The 13,819-nt window shown below is 37.0% G+C and overlaps 1 long non-coding RNA gene across 1 annotated transcript; it reads left to right on the forward strand.

The window, feature by feature from the left end:
* Window positions 1–10,566: 10,566 nt before the first annotated feature.
* Window positions 10,567–13,167, forward strand: LOC131930029 (uncharacterized). The gene is made up of 3 exons (XR_009384071.1): window positions 10,567–10,602; window positions 12,095–12,282; window positions 12,976–13,167. It is a non-coding gene; the product is annotated as an uncharacterized LOC131930029 (long non-coding RNA).
* The last annotated feature ends 652 nt before the right edge of the window (window positions 13,168–13,819 follow it).

The following is a 13,819-nucleotide window of genomic DNA, read 5'->3' on the forward strand; positions in this document are numbered from 1 at the left end:
CTGACCATCCAACCATCTAACCATCCAACCATCTGACCATCCAACCATCTGACCGTCCAACCATCTGACCGTCAAACCATCTGACCATCCAATCATCTGACCATCCAACCATCTGACCATCCAACCATCTGACCATCCAACCATCTGACCGTCAAACCATCTAACCATCCAACCATCTGACCGTCAAACCATCTGACCATCCAACCATCTGACCATCCAACCATCTGACCATCCAACCATCTGACCAACCAACCATCTGACCATCCAACCATCTAACCATCCAACCATCTGACCGTCAAACCATCTGACCATCCAACCATCTGACCAACCAACCATCTGAGAGGCCAACCAACCAACCAACCAGCCAACCATCTGACCATCCAACCATCTGACCAACCAACCATCTGAGAGGCCAACCAACCAACCAACCAGCCAACCATCTGACCATCCAACCATCTGACCAACCAACCATCTGAGAGGCCAACCAACCAACCAACCAGCCAACCATCTGACCAACCAACCATCTGACCAACCAACCATCTGAGAGGCCAACCAACCAACCAACCAGCCAACCATCTGACCATCCAACCATCTGACCAACCAACCATCTGAGAGGCCAACCAACCAACCAACCAGCCAACCATCTGACCATCCAACCATCTGACCAACCAACCATCTGAGAGGCCAACCAACCAACCAACCAGCCAACCATCTGACCATCCAACCATCTGACCAACCAACCATCTGAGAGGCCAACCAACCAACCAACCAGCCAACCATCTGACCATCCAACCATCTGACCAACCAACCATCTGAGAGGCCAACCAACCAACCATCTGACCATCCAACCATCTGACCATCCAACCATCTGACCAACCAACCATCTGAGAGGCCAACCAACCAACCAACCAGCCAACCATCTGACAATCCAACCATCTGACCATCCAACCATCTGACCAACCAACCATCTGAGAGGCCAACCAACCAACCAACCAGCCAACCATCTGACCATCCAACCATCACACCATCTGACCATCCAACCATCTGACCAACCAACCATCTAATTAGCCAACCATCTAACCATCTGACCAACCAACCATCTGATTAGCCAACCATCTGATTAGCCAGCTATCTAACCATCTGACCATCCAACCATCTGACCATCCAACCATCTGACCAACCAACCATTTGATTAGCCAGCTATCTAACCAGAATAATCTGATCCGCCTAACGCTTTAATTTTAAAAACTACAAAACTTTCAACAGTAAAACAATTAATCTTTAATGGTCTATCTTTCACTAGTAAAACAAACACCATTACTGTAACATATTATTGATCTTATAAAGCGATAAAAAACGTACATGTTCTAATCAATTTTTTTTAGAATTATTTTATTTATTAATAAAAAGTTCTTTAAAATTGGCATTTTTTGTGTTCGTTAAATAGAAAATAAATAAATATTACAAAAACAAAATACATACATACACAAGTTAGTGGTACCAAAAAAAGTTGTAGGATTAGGTTTTGTTATATTTATTATGTAATATCTATCTATATATATATATATATATATATATATATATATATATATATATATATATATATATATATATATATATATATATATATATATATATATATATATATATATAAAATTCTCTTCTTGGAGACGCTAGAAAACACCAAGCTGTAAGCGCGCTCCCTACCACCCCACCCCTACATGGTCTGGTGAGCTGTGGTTCACGCTAAATGTTTACAATCGTAGTACCGGGTTTAGTGACGGCTTTTAGGGGCAGATAATTTACTTTGAAACGATTTTAAACTTAGGGGAGGTAACTAAGAGGAGGCTGCTTTCACAGGCGGGGGGGGGGGGTGTAGGGTAGGTGTTGGGGGAAAGGAGGGTGGGGGTAGTATCGTCCTTAACGACCTACTGATAGTGTTTTGAAAGCAAATATTTTCAGTGGCAGCATTGGTACTGTCGAATTCACAAATTATGCATTATTGAAAAGTAGAAAAGAAAACAACTCAATAGCGGCGTATAATACGCAGCGGGTCGGCTCATATATATATATATATATATATATATATATATATATATATATATATATATATATATATATATATAATTCTCTACGTCGCCCAACCATTCGGGACACCATGCACGCACGCCGACTTTCTAACCCTCCTCCCGTCCTCCTTCCTTGCTCTCCAGTCATGCGTAACAGTGTATACCCACCCACCCCTTTTGGAGAACTATGTCTTTCAGGAAGTCTTCACCCGTCACTAAATAGTAAAAGAGGCTGAGCAAAGTGTTAACCACACCTTTCCCTCATACGCCCAGGTCAAGAAACATTAACTCTACTTCATCTGCCCAATGTGTTGCTAGATCTGAAGAGGAGTCTTTACTTAATACTTGCAGACCATGTTAATTTAGTTGAACTATTATATTTTTTATATGCCGAATTTATTAGAAATTTGTCAAATTTGAGTTACAAGAATCGATTACAAATCCACCCACACACTCATCCAAGGTAAAATATTGTGACTTTAGAAAAAATAAACCGGGAGTGATCTCCCCTAAACTTTCTCGAATATTCTTATATAAAATAACAGGGGATGGAAACTCGGGCTATAGACATGATTTTTAATCCATTTTAAATACTTAAAGTTTTAAAAATAGAATAAAATCTCGTAGACAAATTAATTGCACACCAAGTGAACGCAAATAAAAAAAGCGCATAATAGTGCGCAATATTATTAGTACTTTAAAAATTTACATTAGTTTTTTGAGAAATCGGAAGTAGCGTAAATTACTACTTCCAGTCAACGGAAATTACTCAAAATTTAACAGAAGGTAGAGAATTAGATCTTTTACTTACATGTGAAATTTCATTTATCTATCTGAAATAGTACTGAAGTTATAGGCTTTTAAAAAATTCAAAGTAGGAAAAGTACCACTTCCGGTTATCGGAAATCGCTCAAAAGTTGATACGGATCTACGATTTTGATAAAATACTTATATATGAAATTTCATCAACCTAGCTGTAACGGTACTCAAGTTATCGTGTTTACACACGGACAGACACACACACAGACACACACACACACAGACATACGGACAAGATTGCAAAATTATGTTTTTCCGTATCAGTGAGGTGTAAAACGTCGAGATTTGTAAAAATCTCGATTTTTTTTTTTGCACGATTACAATACTTTCTCTATACTACGTATATACGAGAAAGTAAAAAAAACGTAAAATCGACCAAAATAGATGGACTTCTTTATGACGTCAGTTAACAGACTTGAGATTTCTGTATTGCACTTATAGGCTGATAAGAAAAAAAAAACAAAGAAAAAAATAGTCAGTTGAAAAAGTCCCATAGACAGTGGCGTCGCTAGGTGGGGTGTCACCCGGTGCGGCGCCTCATGGTGTCACCCCCCCTTATTCTTTTATGTAAATTTTGAAGTTGGTGTCAACCACCCACCCCTGTAAAAGCTTTAAACTGTTCACATTTGATATTAATGATGTTTATCTGCAGTCTTTGTTAATATAGCTGGGTGTAGCATTGTTTTCTATATAGTTTACGTGTTTACGTCATGGTGTCACCCACCCGTCCCTTGTCGGGATCATAAGTATGTACTTAAAATACTTTTTTAAACTCTAATTAGCCATTCATTGAACTGGCAAAGGTGTGGTCGAGTCGGTAAAGCTCATGGTTGCTAAACTGAAAAGTGTCGAGTTCGAACCCTCCAAATTCAAACAACTGCTGCCTTGTAGTTTGTTCTTGGTTGGACAATGGCTATGGAAGCGAATCCAAAAAGAAAAGCAGGCTGAAATCTGAGTCAATGGCCTCAACGGCGCATAACCAGTTGACACGTATACTTAATTGTGTTGGAGGGAATCCCTTCCGACACTAAAATTAAGTACGAAGAAGAAGACAAAAAGAAAGTGTGGATTAAAAAGAAGTTGACAGGTATACTTAATACTTTCAACACTAAAATTAAGAACGATGAAGAAAGAATAACTTGCAAATTTTTTTTTTCAATAAATCTTGCAATTTGTTTTGTTTTGGTGTCACCCTCCTAAATGGTGTCACCCGGTGCAGTCCGCACTCCCCGCCCCGCCTCGCGACGCCTCTGCGCATAGATAAGAAAAAAATTCTCTTCTGTTTGTGAGCCTTATATTTGTTACGTTGAATTGATAATAATATTTGTGAATGAATTTCCTGAAAAAATGTCTGTTTACTTCAACGAACGTACTGTGGTTCTCAAATTATAAGGGGAAATGGTTTGATTTATCAAAATGGGATATTTAGTTAGATATATAGGAAGGTCAAAGAATAATGTTACATAGCTCTGCTTTTGAATTTACGTTTTATTATTTTTGTAAATTTCTACTTTTGGTTGTGTGAATAGCTTGTTCACAACTAGCTTACACATATAATTTTTTTTTAAACACACTCAAGCAAACGTTCATCGTCATCTTTTCCCGTTCGTGCCCAAGACACATTGGGCAGATGAAGTAGAGTTCATCTGTTTCAGAGACCTCGGCCTTTGAAGGCATAGTCAGCTCTATGCCCAGCCACCTATGGCTAACTTAAGTAAGGTACCCTTCAGAGTTGGGTAGACTCAGGGACGTTCTACTGACTTGAACTTTTTGGGTGAGTGGTCTAGCACCCTACTGCCAAGCCACGCCACCTTAAGCAAACGTTTCTAGTAAATAAAGCAAAGTGCGGCACTTGACAGTCCATGGTACAGGTGAAGTAGAGTTTACCTGTTTCAGTGAAACTCAGCGTATGAAGTGATAGTGTGGTCAGCGCTATGCACAGCCGCTTTCACTTTCCCTAACGTGTGTTAGCTGGGCGGACTCTCGACCATTCTACGAACTTGAACTCGGGATTCGAACTCTTGACTTTCGGGTCAGCAGTCGCATGCTTTAACATCCGACCACGCCGTTCCCTAACCAAAGTTTACTACTCTTGCCATATCTTCCATTGTTTTCATCCCCAATGGGCCTTTAGCTACGTGTAGCAGACTTGTGTTGACAACACCCATTATCTACCAGAAGAAGTGTTTCAAGTATTGAGACCCTCAACACAACCACTTGAAACTCGACACCAAAAAAAAAAAAAAAAACCCAAATAAACGTATCTAATTACGTGTCTAAACTAAAACGTTTCCTAGAAAAAATATTTAAGGAAACCCGGACCAAAAATTCCATTTAAGTGTTATCTTGTTTCCCTGTAAAATTTATGTATAAATAGAAATGACCAACACAAGTGAGGAATAATATAGTGTGATCTGAGGCTAACAAAACTAACAATTTAAAAGTAAGGAAACTTTACCTTTTATATATATATATATATATATATATATATATATATATATATATATATATATATATATATGTGCATAGATGTGTATATATATAGGTATATATATATATATATATATATGTAGATATAAATATATTTATATATATATATATATATATATATATATATATATATATATATATATATATATATATATATATATATATATATATATATATATATATATATATATATATATATATATATATATATATACATACATACATACATATACACATATAACTGTATATATATATATATATATATATATATATATATATATATATATATATATATATATATGGTTAATTAGGTTTGTATGTGTGTGTGTGTTTAGGCTTAAATACATATATTTGCGTTCAAAATACATTGTTTTATACAGAAAGCTTTTTAGTTGAGCAGTTTAAACCTTTCCCTGATTGATAATTAACTCAGGTTTCAGGAAGTTTATTAAGTTTTCAAAGCGGAATCAAATCCCTATCCATGGAATCCAAGGACTCAGAGATTGGTCCTATTCAAGGTTGCTGGGACGCCTGGAGCCGTTGTACCACGTATGTTTTGTTTTAGTTAGGCTTCTCAACAAGTGAAATAGGGGGTTAGCGTGATCGAGTCGGTAAAGCTCATGGTTGTTAAAATTCGAAAAAAAAAGTCTCGAGTTCGAACCCTCTGGCAGATAAGGCTCGATCCCTTCCAACACTAAAAATGAGAACGAAGAAGAAGGACAAGAAAATGCACGTGAAGAGTTATACCCGGTTTTAATAATTAAATAGTATATTTTTTTCTTCAAGATTATCATATATTTAAAAGAAACTTCCGCGGGCAGATAAGGCTCGTTAGCTGGGGTCAACCACTCTTCTAGGAGAGACAACTCCGAAATCAAACAACTGCTGCATTGTAGTTTGTTCTTGGATGGACAAAGGCTATGGAAGCAAATCGAAAAAAGAAAAGCCGTCTAAAGTCTGAGTCAATGACCTCAATGGTGCATAACCAGTTGACACGTATACTTAATTGTGTTGGAGGGAATCCCTTCCGACACTAAAATTAAGATAGAAGAAGAAGACAAAAAGAAAGTGTGGGTTAAAAAGAATTTTAAATATTTTTTTTTCTCCGATCGAATTGCTCGTTCATCAAACACCCATTACGGTGTAGTCAGCCATGATCCATTGGGATTGCATCACATTATTAACTTTCCCTGATGTAAAGATTTAAATTTCCCCAACAGTTTATTTTTCTTTATACCTTAATACATTGTACACATTTCTTAACATTTTATGACCTATACACTTGGCCTTTTTTTACTTTCTCGTATATACGAAGTATAGAGAAAGTATTGTAATCGTGCAAAAAAAAATAAAAAATCGAGATTTTTACAAATCTCGACGTTTTACACCTCACTGATACGGAAAAACATAATTTTGCAATCTTGTCCGTATGTCTGTGTGTCTGTCTGTGTGTCTGTCTGTCTGTGTGTAAACACGATAACTTGAGTACCGTTACAGCTAGGTTGATGAAATTTCATATATAAGTATTTTATCGAAATCGTAGATCCTGATCAACTTGTGAGCGATTTCCGATAACCGGAAGTGGTACTTTTTCTACTTACAATTTTTCAAAAGCCTATAACATGAGTACTATTTCAGATAGATAAATGAAATTTCGTTGACCGGAAGTACTAATTTACGCTATTTCCGATTTCTCAAAAAACGCACGTAAATTTATAAAGTACTAATAATATTGCGCACTATTATGCACCTTTTGTTTTGCCGTTCGCTTGGTGTGCAATTCTTTTTTTCTATGAGATTCTATTCTATTTTTAAAAGTTTAAGAAATAAAAAAATCATGTCTATATTCCAAGTTACATAAGAATATTCAAGAAAGTTTAGGGGAGATCACTCCCGGTTTATTAAATTTTATTGTGAAGAAAACCTGACATTTTCTACTTTCTCGTATACAGAGTAAAGAGTAAACATTGCACCCCAATGTACTAACCTTTTTACTTTCTCGTATACAAAGTAAAGAGTAAACATTGCACCCCAATGCACTAACCTTTTTACTTTCTCGTATACAAAGTAAAGAGTAAACATTGCACCCCAATGCACTAACCTTTTTACTTTCTCGTATACAAAGTAAAGAGTAAACATTGCACCCCAATGCACTAACTGCATCTACTTTCTCGTATACATAGTATAGAGTAAACATTGCACCCCAATGCATTAACTGTATCTACTTTCTCGTATACAAAGTAAAGAGTAAACATTGCACCCCGATGCACTAACCCTTTTACTTTCTCGTATACAAAGTAAAGAGTAAACATTGCACCCCAATGCACTAACTGTATCTACTTTCTCGTATACAAAGTAAAGAGTAAACATTGCACCCCAATGCACTAACCTTTTTACTTTCTCGTATACAAAGTAAAGAGTAAACATTGCACCCCGATGCACTAACCCTTTTACTTTCTCGTATACAAAGTAAAGAGTAAACATTGCACCCCAATGCACTAACCTTTTTACTTTCTCGTATACAAAGTAAAGAGTAAACATTGCACCCCAATGCACTAACTGTATCTACTTTCTCGTATACAAAGTATAGAGTAACCATTGCACACCAATGCACTCACTGTATCTACTTTCTCGTATACAAAGTATAGAGTAACCATTGCACACCTATACACTCACCTTTTCTACTTTCTCGTATACAAAGTATAGAGTAACCATTGCACACCCATGCACTTACTTTATCTACTTTCTCGTATACAAAGTATAGAGTAACCATTGCACACCTATGCACTCACCTTTTCTACTTTCTCGTATACAAAGTATAGAGTAACCATTGCACACCTATACACTCACCTTTTCTACTTTCTCGTATACAAAGTATAGAGTAACCATTGCACACCTATACACTCACCTTTTCTACTTTCTCGTATACAAAGTATAGAGTAACCATTGCACACCTATGCACTCACCTTTTCTACTTTCTCGTATACAAAGTATAGAGTAACCATTGCACACCTATACACTCACCTTTTCTACTTTCTCGTATACAAAGTATAGAGTAACCATTGCACACCTATGCACTCACCTTTTCTACTTTCTCGTATACATTGCACCTCGTCGCACTCCCCTTATTTTAATTACACAGGTGGAGCAGTCCTCTGACTGGCATCGCATGGCAATCATGCGAAGACCGCTGTAAGGAACTGGGGAAGAGCGGTGGCATCTGCGTTCTGGCACCTTCCAACTGCCCCATTGCTAAAGAGACTCTCCAGTGCCAATGTACTAATGATAAGAAAAAGTGAAAAAAAAATTATGTCTAATACAAGTAGCTGATAAATAATGACAAGGCATTTTTCTTCTTTTTTTTAATTAATAAAATGATGTCTATGAAAATTTGAAGAGAAAGAATGTCTGTTTTAATTATTTTTTTTATAATACCGATTTCCATTTTAGGGGGGTCTGGCTTTTTGTGACGATGTGTGACGGAGGGGAGGGAGGTAAAAATCGTCAAAAAAAGCGTGACTTCATTGATGGATGACCCCAAAACCTGAAAGAAAGAATGTTTAAATAAATAGCTTATGCCCCATTAGAAGATTCAAAAGGTGAATCAGACTAGAAAAAATTATTATCAGGTGGACAGTACCAAGTCTACATTTTTTGTATTTATAATTACTCAGGCTATAAAAAATGTATCAACACACTGTTGACACGATCCTTACGATTGCGTAATTCTAACATCTGCCGACTTAAATCTTGGACTTAGTCAATAGATTAATACTCAGTTTTATGTGCTGTTTTTTTTTTAAAATCTGTGTTAAAAGTCGCATCGGAAGATCAATGCTTTCTTTTATGGTGGTAGCAGTAGCGTAGCGAGGGGGGGGGGGGGGCGGGGGGGGGGGAACATATGTCCCCGGGCGCCGAGCTTAGGGGGCGCCAAATTGGGTTGGAAAAATAAATTGAAAGGTTGAGGGGGGTGGAAATTGAAAGTTTGAGGGGGGGGGTGCAAATCAAAATCTCGAGGGGGGTGCAAATCGAAAAGTTTGTCCCCGGGCGTCGGGACGGGTCGCTACGCCTCTGGGTGGTAGGAAGAAACATGTAGGCCTACATTAGTGTGCACGTTTCACTTTTTAATTTTATGTTAAGTTTATGGATTTTATGTGAAAAGGCTTTGTTCATCTTTATACGCACTCACACTCATATTAATTATGACTCCCACGATATATACTCGCTCTTACAATAACCTATAGTTATAATAATTAAAACAAACTACAAAGGTTATATATTATAATAATTTAAATAAATATACAAAATAAAGGTCATTAGCCTAGGAGTTGCCAAAAAATTTTTTACACCTAAATAAATACTAACATTGGTGTAACAGTATCACTTAGAATACCGAACCATTTATGTGACTGAAAATAATGCATAATCTACACACTGATCTTGTACATGAAATAGAAGAAGTGTGTGTGTGTGGGGGAGGAGGGGGGGGGAAAGAAAGGGAGGTCCGAAAAAGTTTATTTTTAAGAAATGTATGGCCTTTGTGTGTGTGTGTAGTGGGGGTGTCCTTGTGGATGTACAGTCTCTTAATTGTTAAAATAAACACGAAGCAAAACACGCACGCATATCCAAAATCGAGGGTTGTGGAAAAAAGGAGGGTACACAATTCCATTTATTTTTTAATGTGGAAGATATAAACTGATGACCCCATTCTGAAAAATTGTCATGGCATTGAAATAAATCGATAATATTTTTAGAACACAGACCTTTAACGAAACTTGTACTTGTTTGAGAAAGAAATAAACACAACTGACAGGTATGCATACATATCCTACGCATGCATAAACAAGTGCATAAAACTGAGTTAAAATTGCGTTATAAAATAATAAAAGAAAAACTAACTTGAGACCATGTAACATTCACCTCTCATTATGGATTAGATGTATTAAAAAATCCAAAATATTTTAGGTTTTAATCAAATTTGTCGTTAAAATAAATAAAAACTTGTTAAAATATTTTTAGTTGCTTAGCAAAAAAAATATTTGTTCGCGGGTATTTAAAATTTTTAACTTTGGTCCTCATAAGCCTTTGTAAAATTGAATACCACATTATCGTCTTGGCGAGGCAATAATAATAAACGTCCTTTGGAACATCCTATATAGACAGTCGCGTGAGCGAATCATTGAACGAGGACTTCTACTCGGTAAAGAAACATTGATGACGCTTGGTAAGTTTTTTCGACAAATTAGGTATCTAAGTCAGGAATAGCCACTGGGTGATGTCTCGAAGTTTTCAACCCAACCCCAAAGCTCTAATGTTCAGTGGTAGAGCCCTAGTCTACAAACTGTTAAGTCGCGAGTTCGGATCTTTGGCTTGAGTTGATAGGATGTGACGTGTAGACCTATATGACTTATGACTTATTATCCTTTTTTATGTCAAGGTCAGAGTAACAGACAGGGTTCGGAGTGATCCGTTCATTAAAGCTCATGGGTACCTGACAGTCTATAGGGCAAGTGAAGTAGAGTTGATGTGTTTCTGTGACCTCGGCATATGAAGAGATAGTGTGGTCAGCACTATGCCCAGCCGCCTTTACTTTCCCTAATGTGAGTTAGGTACCCATCAGAGTTGGGTGGACTCAGGGACGGTCTACTGACTTGAACCCGGATACATAATCGAGACGTACGGGTTAGCAGTCCAGCTCTCTTCGGCTAGACCACGCAGTCCCTCATGGGTGCTCAACCAAAACGCCCCGAGTTCGAATGCCCGGGCAGATGATGCTCTATAAATGGGTTAACAGCCCATCTAGGAGAGACAACTCCAAAATAAATAAAAAATCTGTCTTTTAGTTTGTTCTTGGGTAGACAAAAGCAACGGAATCAAATCATAAAAGTAAATCTGGCTAACACGTTGGTTTACTGATAATACTTAATTGTGTTACAATTAAGAACGAAGAAGAAGAAGAAAGAGATTCAGATGAGCTTTAATTAATCTGTTCTATGGAACATCCTGTTGTAGTTGTTTCTTTCTTTGGTGAATGTTTTATTTGTTTCTTAATTGTTTGTCATGTTTCTTTCTTTAGTGAATGTCTTGTTTCTTTCTTTGGTGAATATCTTGTTTCTTTCTTTAGTGTATGTCTTGTTTCTTTCTTTAGTGTATGTATTGTTTCTTTCTTTAGTGTATGTATTGTTTCTTTCTTTGGTAAATGTCTTGTTTCTTTCTTTAGTGTATGTATTGTTTCTTTCTTTGGTGAATGTCTTGTTTCTTTCTTTAGTGAATGTCTTGTTTCTTTCTTTGGTAAATGTCTTGTTTCTTTCTTTAGTGAATGTCTTGTTTCTTTCTTTGGTGAATGTCTTGTTTCTTTCTTTGGTGAATATCTTGTTTCTTTCTTTGGTAAATGTCTTGTTTCTTTATTTAGTGTATGTCTTGTTTCTTTCTTTGGTGAATGTCTTGTTTCTTAATTTATTGAATGGCTTGTTTCTTTCTTTAGTGTATGTCTTGTTTCTTTCTTTGGTGAATGTCTTGTTTCTTAATTTATTGAATGGCTTGTTTCTTTCTTAATTTATTGAATGTCTTGTTTCTTTCTTTGGTGGTTTCTTAATTGTATGACTTGTAGAACACTGAAAGATCCCAGCAAAAACTACTACATAGATTGTTCTTATAGTTATACTGTCAGAATTCACAAACAATTTTTTGTCTTTCCTCCAAAAAATAATGATCAGAATTCCAAATATCTACATACAGTAACTTAAACTAAATAGAAAACTGCCCACACACCAACATTTGAGATTTCAAGACTGAATGTCTGAGATGAGTCCATTCACAATTCTGTTCTCGCGTGTGCTACTCTGTTGATCTTCTGTTCTAGAACAGCTGGCGAGTCAAAGAATATTTATAACATATGCAACCGGTGAGTACAATTGGCAGCTGTTTTCATTCAACCGTACGGTTGTTTATTACTGAAAATTGTGTTTCCCAATGTAAATAACGTACCATATTCCGGGCATTTATAGACCAATTACTCATACAAACACTAAGGCCATATATATATATATATATATATATATATATATATATATATATATACATATATATATATATATATATAATGTATATTATATATATATATATATATATATATATATTATATATATATATATATATATATATCCTTAGTGTTTGTAGATATATATATATATATATATATATATATATATATATATATATATATATATATATATATAATATCTACACATGTATATTTATATGCATATTATATAGATACATATAAATATACTAATATATTATATATATATATATATATATATATATATATATATATATTATATATATATATATATATTTATATATATATAATATATATATATATATATATAGTAATGTTTGAAAACGTGCTTGGCTGAAAGTGAGTTGTGCCATACTGGGTGAGAAAGAATTTAACATTTTAGAGAGCACAATTTATAACATTCTAATGGTTCTAGCTGTTTCTAGTTAGTCGATTTTGTAGAGATTTATATAGTCTAGAATTATTTTATGGGCAACAAAAGGAGATGATGGTTGACTGTAGTGGATCTACATTTAGCCCCGGAGGAGTTCAAGCCTGTCAGACATTCTGTGACCCTGACGATGGAAGGTGTGAGCACTTCAATGGACCCGCCAAGTTCTTTGAGCGTGGGCAATGGATGTGCGTGAACACAAAATTGCGATGCTCGTGTCATAAGAAAACAACAAGAAGAACAACAAGGCGAACGACCCGTGTACCTTCACACATTCCACCATCCTACCCACCATCCTTCCCCCATTCTACCCCCATCCTACCCCCCATCAAACCCACCATCCTACCCCACCAGCCAACCCACCATCATATCCCCCATCCAACCCAACATCTACCCCCCATCTTACCCACCATCCTACCCCCCATCCAACCCCCCATCATACCCACCATCTTACCCACCATCCAACCCGAAATCCTACCCTCCATCCTACCACCATCCAACCCCCCATCCTACCCACCATCCTACCCACCATCCTACCCCCCATCCTACCCCCCATCCAGCCCCCCATCCTACCCCCCATCTTACCCACCATCCTACCCACCAGTCCTACCGCCCATCCTACCCACCATCCTACCCACCATCCTACCCACCATCCTACCCACCATCCTACCCGCCATCCTACCCACCCTCCAACCCACCATCATACCCACCATCCTACCCCCCATCCTACCCTCCATCCTACCCACCATCCATCCCCCCATCCTACCCACCATCCTACCCACCATCCTATCCCCCATCCAGCCCCCCATCCTACCCCCCATCTTACCCCCCATCCTACCACCATCCTACCCACCATCTTACCCACCATCTTACCCACCATCTTACCCACCATCCTACCCACCATCCTACCCACCATCCTACCCCCACCAT

This window comes from Physella acuta, unplaced genomic scaffold (genome assembly GCF_028476545.2).
Source record: "Physella acuta isolate Inbredline_101_S28 unplaced genomic scaffold, ASM2847654v3 ptg001704l, whole genome shotgun sequence".
NCBI lineage: Eukaryota > Metazoa > Mollusca > Gastropoda > Physidae > Physella > Physella acuta.